At 35.1% G+C, this 17,422-nt stretch overlaps 1 pseudogene; it reads right to left on the reverse strand.

The window, feature by feature from the left end:
* Window positions 1–9,926: 9,926 nt before the first annotated feature.
* The window catches only part of LOC131831184 (dematin-like), a 45,802-nt pseudogene continuing 38,306 nt past the window's right edge, over window positions 9,927–17,422 (reverse strand).

Consider the following 17,422-nt stretch of genomic DNA (forward strand, 5'->3'; position numbering starts at 1 on the left):
ATCGATCTCTCTCTCTCTCTCTGTGTGTCACATAAATAAATAAATAAAATCTTAAAAAAAAATGTGGATTCTTATTCCTCACCAAGTCTGAGTGGAGAGTTTTCTCCATGTGATTTTAAAATTTTCTCCATGTGATTTTCTCCATGTGATTTTACTACATGTCTGCATGTCCCTTGGAAGTGGAAGAGATGGCCTTGACAACAAATAGATATTAAAGAATACAATAAATATTATTGTCTGGGTGCAGTATATAGTGAGCTTACAGATGGGAGGGTGCCTAGCTCTGCATGGGCAGGTCACCTGACTGAGGAAATGATATTAGTTTAAAGATGATTGGAGTTAGATCCGTCGAGTAGATAGGGAAGGTCAATGTATGCAAAGTGCATAGAGGCATGAAATAACTAATATTATAACAGTTTTCTAGTACATAGAAAAATTCCAAGAGTTGTGTGGTGAATACACATTTACCTTTACCTATATCCCCAAACTGTTAATATTCTAAGATAGCCTTTTGAGAAAAACAAAAACGAAAATAAAAACAACCAAAACAAAGAGAAGAACCAAACAAAACTCTAACCAAACAACAGACCTTTAGCTTCTTCTTAATGCAAATATCAATGAAATAAGGCATTTGATGTTCTAGTTATACTTTTGTTGATGCATAAATAATATGCCTTTTAAAAAATTTGCCCTATAAAAATAACTTACTGCATTTATGAGACAACAGTCTAGTTTATCTGTACAGTTTTAGCTAACTCTTAAAGTCTGATTCTGTGTGTGTGCATGTTTTGCTAGCAAAATAGACATATATGCTTTATATAAATATATCTATTTTTAAGATAATACTTTATAAAAACCTCTCCTTCTCCCTGCAATTCCAACTTGTGAGAATTTGCCATATTTCTTTGGGAAATATAATCTGATATAATCCAGTTCTAAGATGCTTATTTGCTTTCCATGAATACCTATGATAATACTGAGGAAGAAAAAAGAGGACTGTCAATAGAGTTATTTGACAGCCAATATACAGGGGTACATTTTCCATTAGAATTTGAGAATTAGTGACTCTGGAAAAAAGGGCGAGAGTTAATGTTTACGAAGACCACTTTTTTTTCTGTACACAAAAATAAATGTCAAAGGTAGGCCAGCGTATTGGCTTTCTTACCATTTTTTTTAAACCATATATTGCTTATAATCAGAAGCATGTAGGATAGTATCCATCCTTAGTCCTATGTTCTGTATTGAATTGTATTTGGTTTTAATTATGTAATATGTGCTATTAGAGCATTAGTAATCTCATGAAATAAAGAATTTAGACTAAAATGTTTCTTAATCACCTTCTAAGACACACATCTCATAACTCTATGTAACACATCCTTTAGAAATTGTCCTAAGGTATCATTTTGGTTCATAAAATTATTTTAAAATTTTTGGAATTATTCCAACTTGCTTATTAATTTTCACTATTTACAATGTATTTCTTGAGCAACACACAATACACAAATGGTCATATTGTGTAAGATGTATCTGTGTTACAATAATTATTAACTCGGGAAATAGTAAAGTCAGGACCACTGAGGTGGAATTTAGAATTCTGATCAGTGTTCAGCATTATTTTATTAGTTATCACATTAAATTGAAACCATTTGAATGTACTTTTGGTAACTTATTTTTGCTCAAAGCAGATAATGCTTATGAATTGCAGATATGTGAAACATCTATAACATTACATGTTATTAAGATTTAATGTTTGTGGTGGTCAGATCAGAACTATCAAATGTAAATTTCTCTCAGGTGTTCATGCAGTCAGGAATGATTTTCAGGATAGATATGCTAGTTTGAAGCATGGATTAAATCATTTCTGAGGTGATTCCACTTCTTTTCCTTTGGGCTGGACTAACTGCTATCTCTATGTTAGATATACAGTGACTTATAAATGTGAAGCCTGATCTGTAGCTCTAGAAAGAAATAATAAATTGTTGGTCACCTCAGGCATTTAGACTGTTGCTGGTAAGCAAAGATATTTATATACACTATCACTTGAGGAGGGCACTTGTCCCAGATTTCCAGTGTATCCTCTGCTGTCTTGATTTGGGGATCTTTGAATAATGTATGTACTTTCTTATATGTTAACAGGCATATTTTCATTAAGGGGTAGCCATTATTATTGCTATTATCATCATTATTTCCTTCAAAATCAATGCTAATATTTTTGTCTTGAGGTGGGTAAGTCTTTAAAATGTTTACTACCCAGCATGAGTTCTCATTTCTTAGTAATATCCTGATTTTCTTTTGAAAAATTATCTCTTTCCCATTGTATGTGGTCTGGAAAGTGTTGTTAACCATATTGTACTGTTTTTTTGGCCTGTTGAGTTCAGCTAGAAGTTCCTCCACATCTCAATACTCATATATACTCGAGGGGTACATGTGAAACCCAAGTTTAGCCAAATAGAATCTCTCTTCTAGGATTTTAAGTCTTGAGTAGAATGAAACAGGGTGGAAGAAACAGCTAGAATTTATTCATTCCAGCAGTTTGTTTGTTTGTTTGTTTCTTACAGAAAAACAGCTGTAGTCTGCGTTTTTGCCTGATTCTAATTCTGATTCTAATTCTAATCTTGGTTATCCTCAATTCCATTCACTTGTAATGGCCTGATATTCTTCTAATAAGTTTATTTTTATTATGTTTATTAAGAATGGGTTTCTTTTGTTCACAAACAAATTAATATAGCTCACACTGAAGTTAAGTTACGTAGTTGAATAACACCAATAACTTTGAACAAGGAAATTAATATAGCTGTTAGGCTTCTGGTCCAGAAAACTGCCACCTTTTTTGAATCTTTTTTTAACTTTGAGAAGTCCTTTTGCTCTTGACCTTCAGAAATGAACAATTCTAATAAAATATTAAAAGATATGGACTTGATTTATTTTAGTAGAATGAAAATGAAAGGGGAGAGGTTTTTTTTTAAGCTTGACAATATCGATGTCTACTTCCCTCTAATTTTAATGCAGAAGCTGTCAGTGTACATTAGAGACAACTCAGTAATTCTTTACAGAGAGGAGACATTGAAAAATATTCTCCTGATTATCCATTTCCCTCTTGAGACCAAAGCTACACTACACATGATATACAATATGTTTCAACCAAAATGGAAAATATAGCTAATTACCATTTTAGTCAAACACATCAGGGATTACAAAAAAAAAAAAAAAAAAAAGTAAGCAAATATAGCCTATTTCTAATTATCCAGGGAGAGAAACTTTGTGAATTGTTTTCATAGATTTTCTTTTTTATTCTGTTTCTCTGTGTGTGTGTGTGTGTGTGTGTGTGTGTATGTGCATGTGATCACCTATTTGAAACTTTCTTTTGCTCATTTGCAACAAAGAGACTGCATAAGCCAGAGTTTAGCCCAAGCTGTTCTCATAAAGGGTAGATGGAAAGCAATTGCTTCTATTGAAATCATGGCCATTTTACTCAATTTCACTGATATACATACTTACATAAATAAGCCAGAGAGCTTCTTTAATATTCCAGCAGTTTTCACTGTAGTGGAAGCATTTGGTCCTGGTTACACTGCAGCTGCTTATTTTCTGTATGACCTTGTATGACATCTCTTAACCTTTTTCAGGACTTACTCTTCATGCTGCATAATGAAGTGCTTGGATTAAGTGATCTCTAAGGACTTTTTTCCCCTCTAAAATGAGAAAGGTAGATACTGTTACTAACGATTGTCAACATATGCATCCCTAGGATCCATTTCTTCAGCTGAGTGAAGTCAAATTCTGGTAACTAATCTACTTTTCTGTGGAAAAACCATCATCAAAGATTGTGTATAATTGCCGTGTTTCCTCCGTATTAGTTTTAGGTTTAGCAAGGGTGTCTCTTCATGTAGTGCAATCTTTACTTAAAATATCTCATGAATAGGATGACTCATCTAGTTTTAAAATTAAATCTTACTGGCCAAAATATGGTATTTGAGTCAGATCCTCTGAGTTTTAGGATGAAATTGGAGGCTTAGTGTTCACTTTTGCTTTCAAGTGGTTTGCTAGCTTGAATATAAGACCTTCATACTCTGTGTGAAGAAAGTATTACAATGTAGAGTACTATGTGGTTTATCTCTCAATTAAAAAAAAATCTTTTCCATATATCCCAGAATAAGTTTAATTTGACAAACATTTATTGAGTACCAGGAATGGTTGTGGAAGATAATGGTACAAAATAAAATAATAGCTGTATTATGCAATAGTAAGCTGCAACAGTCTACTTACTGAATATGCCTTTCCAACCTTCAGCTCCTTTTTTCCACTGTACCCATACATTAACTTAAAGGTAACTTTTAGATCCTTGATTTTTCAATTTTCTATCTCCGTACCCTAGCCTCATTTTCTTCTGCATTTCGTCTTGAAACCATGAACCTCCTTTTCTCCCATAACCTCAACAGCTTTGTCTCCCTATCTTTCTCAAAACCTGCATGCTGAAGGCTTGTTGTCAGCCTGGATTATCCGTTCAACTGTGTTCAGGCAACTAAGCACTGCTAAAGGAAATCAAGTAACTATGGAAAGATGGGACAGAACAGATTTATGGTTTCTAGCTTCAGTTGGGTACTTAAATCTTCCCGGAAATCCTTTAAGCTTTTCATCAGTCTCTCTTCTATGCATTTTTATTCTAGGCTTCCATAACTCTTCCCCAAATCCCTAGCCTACTCCTCCTGTCCTTTGACTCACAGAAGTCAACTCTGCCTTGGAATTCATAGAGAAAACAGACCAGACTAGGAGGACTCTTCTAGTTTTTCAACATATCTCTATCCACTCTAATCTTTTCCCTGTTTTCTCAGAGGAAGCAGACATTCTTTCTGTTAAAAAAAAAAAAAAAATCTCCTACTTTGCTATGGGTACCATCATGCCCTTTTCCTCAGGGACATCAGTTCATCAAATATCATAGCTGAATCTTACAATCTTATAACTGCAAAATTCCTGTAACTACTTCTTTCAATAAATCTCCATTCCTGCAACCTAAAACAGTTAATAAGCCCAGAAATCACTTCAATCTTGTATATTTTTCTAACTTTCCCACCATATAATTCTGTCCATTAACAACCAAGTTTATTGAAAGAATGCCCCTCATCTCTTACTCATGCCACTTATACATATGTGATTAGAGTCCTATCCTTGGAAATTACTGAACTTCTCTTGCCAATATTTCCCAAAACTTCTAATTGTAAAACTGTATGGTTCTTACATAATTGATTTCTGAGTGGTATTTGATAGTAGAGTTGACTTTTTCATTTCCTTCCCTTTAAAATGCTTTCTTCTCTTGGCCTCTTTGTTTTCTTTCTACTTTTTGAACAGCCTTGGCATCCTTCTTGGAGATGTATCTTCTACCGCATTCCCTATTTCTGTGTTTCCCATGGTTTCATCTGAAGCCCATTACCTTCTCAAAAAATATGCTGAGTGACAAAGGGCAGATTCTGCTACATTTTCTGTGACCTCACTAATTACCATCAGCTGCTTCTTTGGTCTCCTCAGGAAGGAAAATCTTGGGAATCAGGTTTCTGAGAAGATCCATGATGATAACAAAGAAATATAGATTGACGACTCACAATGCCGGACTCAAACACAAACTTGCTGCTGTGCATCTTAGCCAATCTCCATTAGTTCTATGTTTGCTCCTCTTAACTGACCAGTGGCACCTCAAATTCAACTTGTATAAGACTGAACGCATGATTTCTCTGCCCTAAATCAACGGTTTCATTTTATCCTTCTTACTAAATGGAACTTCATTATCATCTGATTTCATAAGCTAAAAATTAGAAGTAATTTTTTTTTATTATTCCTACCCTCCTCATTCCTATTGTTTCCTAAGTCCTGTTGATTTCTAAATACCTCTTTAATAAATTCTGTTTGCTCTGTACTCAAACTCTATCTTAGCTACGTTAGCTTTGTTTAGCATAAATATCAACTGTATTATTTCAGTAGTTTTATAATTAATGCTTTTGTCTCTCAGCTTTTTTAAAATTAATTTAAATTTAATTTAAATAATTTAATTTAATTAATTTTTAAAGGCCTAATTGTTCAAACTCTTGTGTGGAATCTTCAGTTGTTCTTTTTTACCTTTAAGATAGAATTTAAACAATCTTGGGTGTAACAAACCAACAAACATGGATTTATCTTATTCAGTCTTTCCTATGTATTTCCTTCCATGTAGCCCCTTTTTGGACCACACCCTAATACATGCTTTTTTTTTTTTTTTTTACCTGTGGCTCTTCACGACAGTCCTTTAATGCTTCCTTTCTTTGCTTCAGGAATCACTATAAATATTATCTCTCAAAAGCATTTTGATGGTCCTCAGCAATCCACTCCCAACCATACCTATTGAATTCTTTTGTGCTGCCCTTCTCATGCCTGTTCTTATCTGCCAGCATATCACTAATGTATTTTTTAATAGTTTGATAACTTTCTATTTAGTTTATGAGAATGTGAGATCTTTGAGGATAGGAGTTCTATCATTTCCTGAGTGCCTAGCATCTTTCTTGTATAGGGCCTATGAGATATAGCTAATACAAAATGAAAGACTGATAAATGAATTAACTCTAGGAACTTCCAGAGTCTAGTGATTTCTATAAAAGTACTTAACAAATTTGGAAGGTGAGTGAGATTTTTAAAGGTAAGTGGGCTTGATCTGTCATGGACCTGGAGCTCTGATTTTTAACTGCTCTCTACTATAAACTTATAAATGACAAAAACCTTCTCCAATCTCATGTTAGACAGCATGTACTCATATCAGAATGATGTGAACAAGTTTGTTGATGATTAATGAATTCAATGAAAAAAAAAACTGTACCTTGCAATGTCAGGAGAATTTCTTTGTCTGGACCTGCAGAAGGAGCTAGGGAGATATTTATTCTTAGTTTTTTTTCAGGCTGGGATGGCTTATTCAAGTTAACTTCTGAATCTGCTTTCTGCCAATGGTCACAAGTCATAAAAATTGTTCCACAAAACTCCTTCAGTTTGCAATATTGACTTTCCTGTCCACTAACTTTATTCTGTCTCTTGATTGATCTTATTTGCCCTTTGGATTCAGTACAGTTTTCTTGCTACAAACTTGGACCATAAATACTGTCGTTCTAAATCCCAGTTACATAGCCTCAGGCTTCCTTTTGGTATAACCCTTCCTTGGTTAATCTAGGCCATTGTTTCTCACTATGGCAGTATGCTATATAAATATCTGGAGAACTTAAAAAACACAGATTAGCAGTATTCCAGCCCAGACCAATTAGAGAAATCCCTGAATATAGGGTTCAAGTATGGGCATTTAAAAAAAAGCCAGACATGAGTATTATTGACAGAGACCCATTGGCCCAACACAGTGAGAATTTTGTGTTCTGAAAGGAGAGTAAAAGACACCATCCTCTGTTCTTTGGAATAGGGAGTTGAGAAGAGTCTGTAACTCAGTATGGAGGGATAGTTTTCGATGAAGGCAATATTCCACTAAAGGGATTCCCAGGTAAGTAGAGTAAAGTAAGTTTTAGAATGGTACCATAAATAATTTACAGAAATTACTAGATCATTGATTCAGTTTAACTGTGTTCCAAGACAAACCAATTTCCCAAAACCTCATCTAAAAGTTTTGATGTGGAAACACCTTTGTAACAATACATGAAATTTTATTTTTCTCCTGATTACATTGAGTAGAGGATATGCCAAAGATTTTAATTTCCAGAGATTTAATTAAATTTTCTTTCAATTAAAATGTTAAGTTTCCTCTATTTGAAATTCAATCTAGTAGGAGCAGTAGTAGTAGTACCAAACTATTAAAAAGCTATTAGGAACATATACTCATATACTTATCCATTAATGGCATTAGTATAATAAAAGTTTGTTTCCAGCATTTTTGTTTCTGGGGAGGTCTAAAAGCTGAAAAGCTTAATCTCTGAACACATTGTTTTTATTTGCAGGACAAAAATGAAATAAGTTTACTTTGAAATTAGAAATTGCTAATCCTATTTCCTAGAGTTGTTAACAGTGAGTCACTGTTTACAATTGGATTATCCACTGAACCAAGGGCCGCATACCATGTGTGATGGAAATTGAAAAAGCCCGTCTGACTAGCTGCCATTGATTTCATGTTACTGCACAATGGTAAATGTGCCATCTCTTTAACACTATACTCTATAGCTCTATTAAAGTGCACTTTCACGATTAGAAGCACATGAAAGTAAATCATTGGTGAGGAGAAAACTTTAAATACAATTATAATATTAAAGAAAATGACTGAACTTTTGGCTGCCCAAAAATAATAATTTTTTTTTTTTTTTTTTAGGAAAGCATTTATAAAAATGTGCAGGTGTCATCAAAGTCATTATATCATTCTAGGAGATAACTATTCTTTTCATTTTGTTTTCATTACCAAATAACATGAGTTGATCTCCTGGTCCTCATGTTAGGATGTAAATGTTATCTTCAGTCCTCTTTATGTAACAGTATATTACTCAGGGTACTGCAGAGAAATGGAATATGTGTGTGTGTGTGTGTGTGTGTAATGGCATCAATACAATAAAAAATTCTTTTCCAACATTTTAGTTTGTGTATCTTCATCAGTATCTCTGTCTGTATATCTCTATTATTATCTATCTATCAAGAGATTTATTATAAGGAATCAAGGAATGGCCTAAATGATTACAGAGGTTGGTAAGTCCCAAGATCTGTAGGGCAATTCAGCAAGCTAGAGATCCTGATGGTATAGTTCTAGTCCAAAGGCCAGCAGAGTCAAAACCTAGGAAGAATTGGTATTTTAGTTCAAGTCTGAAGGTAGGAAAGAATTTATCTTCATAGTTCTTTATCTGAGTATCATCTATACTTGGATTCTCTCTTTCTTTCTACACACACACACACACACATACACACACAGAAATCCACTCTTTTTCGCTGTGTTTTGTTTTACTCTTACTTAAATATTAGCAATAATAGAGCATTCATATTGTGTGTGTGTGTGTGATAGTGTGATTTAGGTAGGGCAGATAGATGGGTGTAGGTGGGACTTGATAGCCAAGATACTGACAAGAAATGTCTTTGTAGCCTGCTCTCCTTACTCCCATCCAAGGAAGTCTAAAGGGTTCTGCACAGGACCTCAGTTCGTTCTAAAATGTAGAGTTCTAGTTGACTTTGCCTAGATGCTTTATGGTGAACTAGGGTTTTGTATAGGCAACATCTCCAATTTAAACCACGGCTTCTGAGGAAGTCGGTACTAGAGCAAGAAGACGCCATGCCTGGGGGTGTCAAGCAAAGGACAGAGTGAGCTAGAGATCAGGGCAGCCTCTGTGCTAGAGATCTCCTTGAGCTGGAGCCTGCTCCTGCTAGAGTCAGAGAAGCAGGAGGCCCAGGTGTAGGGTTAGCTGTAAAAGTGAGATGAGGAGAAGATCTTGACACACAGGGTCCTGGGGTTTCCCTGTCTGCCTTGCTGTGTCTCACACTCACCCTCCTCCTACGAGGGACAGTTCCACCTACACATTGGTCAGCATACCTGATAGGTCTAACTACTAACTGCCATGTTCATTTTTTTCTCAGTCTCTTCTGGAAACCTTCTTGTGGGGGGTGTGTGCAGAGGGAGGACACAAACATTAACTTTGTGTCTCCTGGAGTCCAGACTGGGTTTGCCTTGTGCAGTGAGTGCGAGAGGTGATGAAGAGTACCCCCGCCCCTCATTATGGGGAAGAAAATCCATGTCTCACAACCCAAGGGCTGCAAAGGTCTTGGCTGCCCCTCTACTTGGGGAATGGAACCAAATCTACCTCTGTCCCACTCCCCCTCCTCCAGGTGATTCTCACACCCTGCTCACCATGGGAAAAGGATGTCTTGGGACCAATGACCCCAGCTCCAGAGCCCTGAGGCAGCGGGGATGAGGGTAAGTCATGGAGTCATGGTGGGGACGATCAGAAGAGAGATTACGTTTTCTTGAATTTGTTCTGCTTCCACAGAACAGTTTTTCAAATTCTTCAGGAGATAGGGAAAGAACCCTGGATAAGTCTTCACTTGACAGACACATTTCAGACCTCATCTGATCCCCACCCAGAGGAAACTTGGTTCACCTCTTATTGTTTGCTACCAGCATTTCATAGTGACAGATCTACAGGCCTGGCCTTCCAGGCTCACTCCCCCTGGGCTGAAGTCTGTGGACTGTAGCTAGCTCAGGGTGGTCTCACCATAGTCAGAGAACACTTGGATGTCCTAGGTCTTGGGGAGGTTCGAAAGGGTGTCTGATCCAATAGGAACTGAGTTTTCCTTAAGTAGGTAATGACTTTTTCATTTCTTCCTTCAAGATTATCTTTCTCGCGTTAGAGAGTCACCTTACTGAGTTCCTGTCTTTGACTCTTCCTAAGACCCTCCATCTCTTTTCTGGCATTATCATCTTTCTCTACCTCTTCCTGTGATGTATTCTGCTTCTTTCTTTCTATCTCCACAATGGCCAGTGACAAACTGCATAACCAATAATCAATTTCAATCTTGGTGAGCAGGTTGGAGTCCGGGGCTGGGCTGCAGGGAGCATGGATGACTTGATGACAAGATCCTCAGAAGAAGGCTTGTGCTGAGAGCTGCTATCCACAGATTCTCTCTGCTTATGGATCTGTGTCTGCTTATACATGTGGGAATCTGAGTAGGATGATGATGGAAATGGGCCAGGGTATTCTGGGGGGTCCCGGTAATTCTTGGGGCTAAAGCCTGGGAGATGGTTCCAGAGGTCCTGCTCTTTACCCACACTTCTGGGGATGCTAAGGGGGAGGGAGACATGGATTTGGTGAAAACAAGATCTTGGCTTCCGAGCCGTTCCATGTGTTCCAGGAAGGAATAGGGACAGTGGAACTTGTAGATCATGAGGAGGCAATTATGTCCAAGATAATTTTTTCCTTGGGGATGGCAGCCAAGTCCTTGTAGCCCAGCACCTTAATATCCATGATGTTTGTGTGCCAGCACAACTAATAAAATATTTGTAAAAATTGATCTGTGTATTATGTAAAATAAGTCAGGATACCAGCAACAGCTTGTGATAAATTAAAGCTGTGAAAATTGTTGTTAAAGGAGTATAATACCAGTATAACTTGAAATGTTTAAAGCTATTATTTTTAAAAAACAAATGTTTAATTTTGTGTAAATGCCTAAAAATGGGCTATATGTGGGATTTTGGTAAACTAGATATAAACTAGTAACTAGATTACTATTTGGTAATTTGGATATTTGGTAAACTAGATATAAGAGTTTGGTAAACTAGGTATAAGAACAATGGGCAATAAATTTGATTGTATAATATTAACATTAGTAGATTGATAATTTAGGTCTAAATATATGAACATGGGTGTATTCATAAGTAAATTCAATATGCTATGTAATATGTATTACATAAAATAAGCCAGGTTACCACCAGAAGTTGGGATGAATTAAAGTTTGTGAAAATTATTGTTAAAGGATTATAATATCAACCATAACTTGATTACATATATATATATGTAATGACATATATATAACATATATATGACATTAATGTATTCTATGAGCTAGAAAATATAAGAATTAAAAGTTTTAACAGGTGGTATATACATATGAATTGAAATGTATATGTAAAAATGGTTTTTTCTACAACTCAGTTAATAGTCTTGAACAACCCTGAGTGCTTTTACTTGCATTGGGTCAAATCTGTGAATCAGTATCAAAATCTGACTGCCTCGATGAATCAGTGATTTCCTATTTTTTGAAGACTCTCCATTTTCCCCTTGATCTCTTGGGATGCAGTTGTTTGTTTTATTATCTCCCCTCCCCAATTTCTAATTATTTGAATACTCTTATTTTAGTTGTGTTATGGTAGTAGCAGAACAAAACAATAGATTGGGAAATCAGGGAACAACTACTGCAGAGCCAATATAAGCAGATTTAGGTATACTAATTAGTGGTTTTCAAGAATGTTAAACATAGATGTATTTTCCTAGAAAAGCTTCAGCTCCAAACAGAACAGAGATAGCTGAGTTGGCAAATAGATACTTTGCAGATTGCCGACTCAGTGTTACTTTACTTCACAGTTGTTTACTGTGAACTTAAGGGCAAACAGGACTCCTTTAGCTTTTCCTTATAAAGGCAAAGGGAAAACCTTCTGTTTTAAGTAGGATGTGGCTTATAGAAGCATCTTATTAAAATGACATTCTCCCTGTGGGCTTATGTATTAAGAACCAGTTCACCCAGCCTAAAATCAATTACTTCTGCCTATGGCAAAGAAAGTCTGAGTTAAACATAATTCTCAGAGGTAGTTAGCATTCCATTGAAGGTTATTGCTTCCATCCGAGAGAGGAGTTATCCAATTTAATCAATTCTCTGAGTGTTAAACCTCAGATAGTAAACAACTTAAATTATGAACAGTGCAATTATTAGGTATAACAATTAAGACACTGTGTTTTAACTGGATAATTCGCTGAGTAATCAATGGTTAGCCAGAGAGTTCTCGTTGTTTAATACTTATTGGAACTCTTTCTCAGAAGTGAACACCTTTGCAAATTCACTTATTTCCATGGCTTTAGACTTGCCCTCCTCTCGTGTGTTTCGCACATTGCTGTCAGAGTTTTCTTTCCAGAGGAAAAACTGGGGTTGCTCTTCTGCTTAAAATAATCACTTTGCTCTTCCGTGCTCTTTTGGTAGAATTCAAACAAATTTATGTGTCTCCGTCGGTGCTTCATGATCACCCTATTTGCTTCTTTAGCCTCATCTTTTATCTCTGTGTGTCTTTCCTTTCTTTCACTTGACTTCTACGCTCCCGTCATTCTGGATTTTTTTTTTTCTTTAGTTTCTCCAGACGTGATATAATCTTTCACTTCCTAATTTATTTCGTCATTTAGTTTTCAACATAGATACCAATTTCACTGGACATCTTTCCCAGACTGACCAAGATGAAATTGATATTCTTGCTGTGTAGTCCCAAAATGCTCTGTTTTTCATCTATCCTGTGTCTCTCCATGTGGAACTTGCTGGCTTATTTAATCCTATACCTCTTCTTCACACTGTTGTATTCCTATAGGCTAGGCCTTAAGCAGGTAGTAGTTGATCAAACAAATGTTTATTGAATGATTGCATGATAAACTCTTTGTTAATGTAAAGGTGTTTCTAAATCTCTTATGGTTAATAAAGAAATAATTCTCAACACATCCCAGAAATTTGATACACTTCCATTAGAAGTTACAGCTACCTTGTAATGATTTCGAAGGCAAACGGGAGGCATAGGAAGATCTCCAGTATAGGAGTTGTGTGTGTGCAGGAGGGTACATTTAGTTAGAAAAGTTCCCAGGTAACATATATTCCTCTGCAGCACTATGGTTTCTGAACTAGATTCAGGTATTTAAGCACAGAAGTTTGAGCTCTTCCTAAGCCAGCTATATTTTAAATATGACTTGAAAGTCTTTATACCTAAACCTTGGGGGAGGGAAAAAGAAAAAGACCTCATCATTTAGATATAACAAGGAAAGAAGAAAATGGCTAAGCAATTACCTGTGCCTCTATTTTCGCATTCTAGTTTTAATAGTTTCATTTCTCACTTGGGAATTCTTTTATTTTCCATTAAGGTTAATGGCTCCTTCAAGATCAGGACTTAGCTGTACTAGCTCCCTGTTGAAGAGGTATATGGAAGTGCTTGTTAGGTCTTAGGGTTTACCCAGATAGCATGAATCTTAAATTATAGATAGAAATCTTATCTGTAAGCAGCTACTGTCCTTTTTCCTAGTTATAGTTCATTAAAAGATTTGGGCCATGTATTCATACTAAAAAAAACAAAATAAGACATGGATATTAGAAAGTAAAATGTTTAGAATTTTTTTTAAAAAAGCAAATATTGGCTTTTGGAATCATCAGCTTTTAGAGATAAATTAGGAGGGAGCTTCAGAAGCTTCAGAATTCTCTTCTATCAGTAAGGAATGGGCAGCTACTTTCTTAATCCTGGACAGGATTTACTGAAGTGTTGGGAGAGTGTAGAGGAAAAATGGCTTTACCCATTTTTTTTTTTAATTTTTCACTCTATATCTTAGAGAAAGAATGCTTTGATAGAGAAGAACTTACTATTTGAGAACCAAACATTGAGGATCATGATGGATGGGTCCATTAATGGTATGGAGATAGGAAGCTCTCTGAGAAAAGCAAATTTGACTCCTATATGACACAATGTAAAGTTGTTGATGACTTAAATGTAACAAATATTTTGTAGTATTTGAGGAAAAATAAGTATATTGTATAACTATTGACATTAGTAAGTCATTTAAAAACAAAACACCATATTGCATGGAGCACTGGGTGTGGCGCATAAACAATGAATTCTGTTATACTGAAAAGAAATTAAATATAAAAGAAAAACAATTCTTCATTGACTTTGTTTATCAGAGTAGACAATAATTATATGGAGAATATGGAAACACAAACCTTAAAAAGGAGGATTTCTCAAATATTGTAAAATATTAATCATAAGTTAGAATCAAAGGTATAGCTGTTTTTCTTGTATGCTTAGAGCATATTTGTATTTTTAAATAAATATGCAGTAATAGAAAAAAAAAATACCAGAAGCCAAAATCACCATAAACCTCTTTAGTAAAATTTACCACAAAAATTTTTTAAAAATAGATATTTTTCTATCATATATAATGTCGGTTTGAGGACATGTTTGAAAAATACATATCTAACAGAGAATTTTCTTAGTTTATAATGAAATGTCACAAATAAATTGGAGATAAAAATGAAAAAAAAAAAAGAAAATCTTTCCGTTAAAGGGATAAGTAGGCATTTCATACATGCAAAAAAATAACCGGGGCAACTTAGTGGCTCAGTGGATTAAGCCTCTGCCTTTGGCTCAGGTCATGATCCCAGGGTCCTGGGATTGAGCCCCGCATCAGACTCTCTGCTCGGCCAGGAGTCTGCTTCTCCCTCTCTCTCTGCCTACTTGTGATCTCTCTCTGTCAAATAAATAAATAAAATCTTTGAAAAAAAATAATAACCAATAAAATGAAAATGCTGAAAATCAATAACAATGTAAAAAGATACATTATAGGGTTGCCTGGATGGTTTAGTTGGTTATGCAACAGATTCTTGGTTTCAGTTTAGGTCATGATCTCATGAAATAGACTCTCATATACCAGTTGTGGGGTATGTATTGATACCATTAAAAACATTCAATTCTATTGACATTGAAAGTTTGTATCCAGCCTTTATTGTAAAGATACACATAAATCAATGATACAGATGCATATACAAGAATATTATTGTTGGGCTGCCTGGGTGGCTCAGTGGGTTAAGCCTCTGCCTTCGGCTCAGGTCATGATCTCAGGGTCCTGGGATCGAGTCCCACATTGGGCTCTCTGCTAGGCAGGGAGCCTGCTTCCTCCTCTCTCTCTCTCTCTCTCTGCTTGCCTCTCTGCCTACTTGTGATCTCTCTCTGTCAAATAAATAAAATCTTTAAAAAAATATATTATTGTATATCCAAAACGTTAAGTTCCATGGGGGCATGGAATTAATCTGTTTTATTCTGTTTAATGAAAATTATTGGAACAGTGTCTGACACATAGTAGGTACTTAATAAATATTTATTTTTGTTGTACTGGTATGTAGTAATGATAAAAAGCAATTTAATGTGGGGTGGCTAGGTGGCTCAGTCAGTTTTAAGCATCTGACTCTTAATTTCAGCTTAGGTCGTGATCCTGGAGAGATGAGATGGAGCACTATATCCGGCTCTGTGCTCAGTGAGGAGTCTGCTTGACATTCCCCGCTCTTTCTCTGTTACTCCCCTGTTCATGTTCTCTCTTTCTCTTTAAATCAATCAATCAATAAATAACCCCCTTTTTAAGAAAGCAATGTCAAGTGTAAAAATATAGAAATGGTTATGTAATTAGGATATATTCAAGAAATATACTTTTATGCAGTTATTTAAAAGAAAGATATGAAGAGTGTGCTATGCAAGGACTTTTATTATATATTAAACATGTCCTTTAAAAAGCAGGTAACATGATGCTCAGTATAGTCTCAGTTTTGTAAGTGTTTTTAAATGGTGCACACTGAAAGGTTAACTGTGGTTAGATATCATGTAATATTTTTTCTAATGTTATATTGTTACCTTTTACTTGCCAAAGAAAATAATAAAGTGAATTAGTGAAAAAATCATGTTAATAATTCTCCACAACTAATGGAACACATTTCATACTGATTTTTTTTTTATGTTATGTTAGTCACCATACACTGTATCATTAGTTTTTGATGTAGTGTTCCATGATTCACTGTTTGTGTATAGTATGGCTAAAGGCTTGTGATCTTACTCTCATTGTCCTTTGCATATTAATGAACTACTTTCTCTTCATGTACCCTTTGTTATAGGCAACCTGAGTCTCTAACTCATCTACAAAGATAACTTTATTCCGTGTATTTTAATATTACTTCAAATATTTTCTTTTTCTGAAAAAACTTTTTCTAAGAAAATAAAGTTACCTTTTATTTCTGTTAAAATGTCCAAAATGTATCTTAATAATAAACTTTTAATTTTTGGAAATATAATTTTAATTTAAAATTTTTTCATTTTTCTATTTTGTATCCTTCTTATGGCATTTAACATATATATTATGTTTTTTCTTTAAAGATTTTTATTTATTTGAGAAAGAGAGAGAGAGTAGGAGCAGGGGGGAGGGTCAGAGGGAGAAATAGGCTCCACACTAAGCTGGGAGCCCAATGCAGAACTTGATCCCTGGGATCATGACCTGAGCCAGAGGCAGACGCCTAGCCAACTGAGCCACATGTTTCTAAACATGTATTTTTCACTCATAGAATATGTTTTTTGATGATATGGACTAATACGTTATTTATCACTTTACACTGTATAATGCATAGCAAAATAACTTGAATAGAGCAGATGATTTTTTTGAATTCCTAAGCTGAGAAGATGTTGTCAGAAAAGTTCAAATATGGTGTTACTCCTATAGAAAGAAAAAAAGATAACATTTAGAAGGTAGCTTAAAATTCTAAGGAGAAATTTCAGAGTATTTAGCAAGTTTTTATTTCACCTGCAAAATAAGAGTTTATGAGTATATTCTTAAATTTAACTCAAGTATACAGCATTAGAATGAGGGATATTTTTAAACCAATGTTTTAACAACTCTGGGTCATTGTTATGTTTCATTTTACAGCAATTAATATATGTCAGTGATCTTATCAGATCACACATGTAGGAGTCAGCGCAAATGTAATTTTGAAGCTCTCCTGAGTAAGAGATTTGGGACTGATATATGCCTGCAGAAGTTTTTGTGATTTTCTCCAACTTCCAAATATCTGAAATCTTTCTGAGCTGATCTGTTTGAGAATTTAAGACCAGAAAGTTCAGATAAGCATCTTAGGAATTATGACTATGTTTTCTCAAATGTGGCAGGTGTGC

Source organism: Mustela lutreola, chromosome 5 (assembly GCF_030435805.1).
Source record: "Mustela lutreola isolate mMusLut2 chromosome 5, mMusLut2.pri, whole genome shotgun sequence".
NCBI lineage: Eukaryota > Metazoa > Chordata > Mammalia > Carnivora > Mustelidae > Mustela > Mustela lutreola.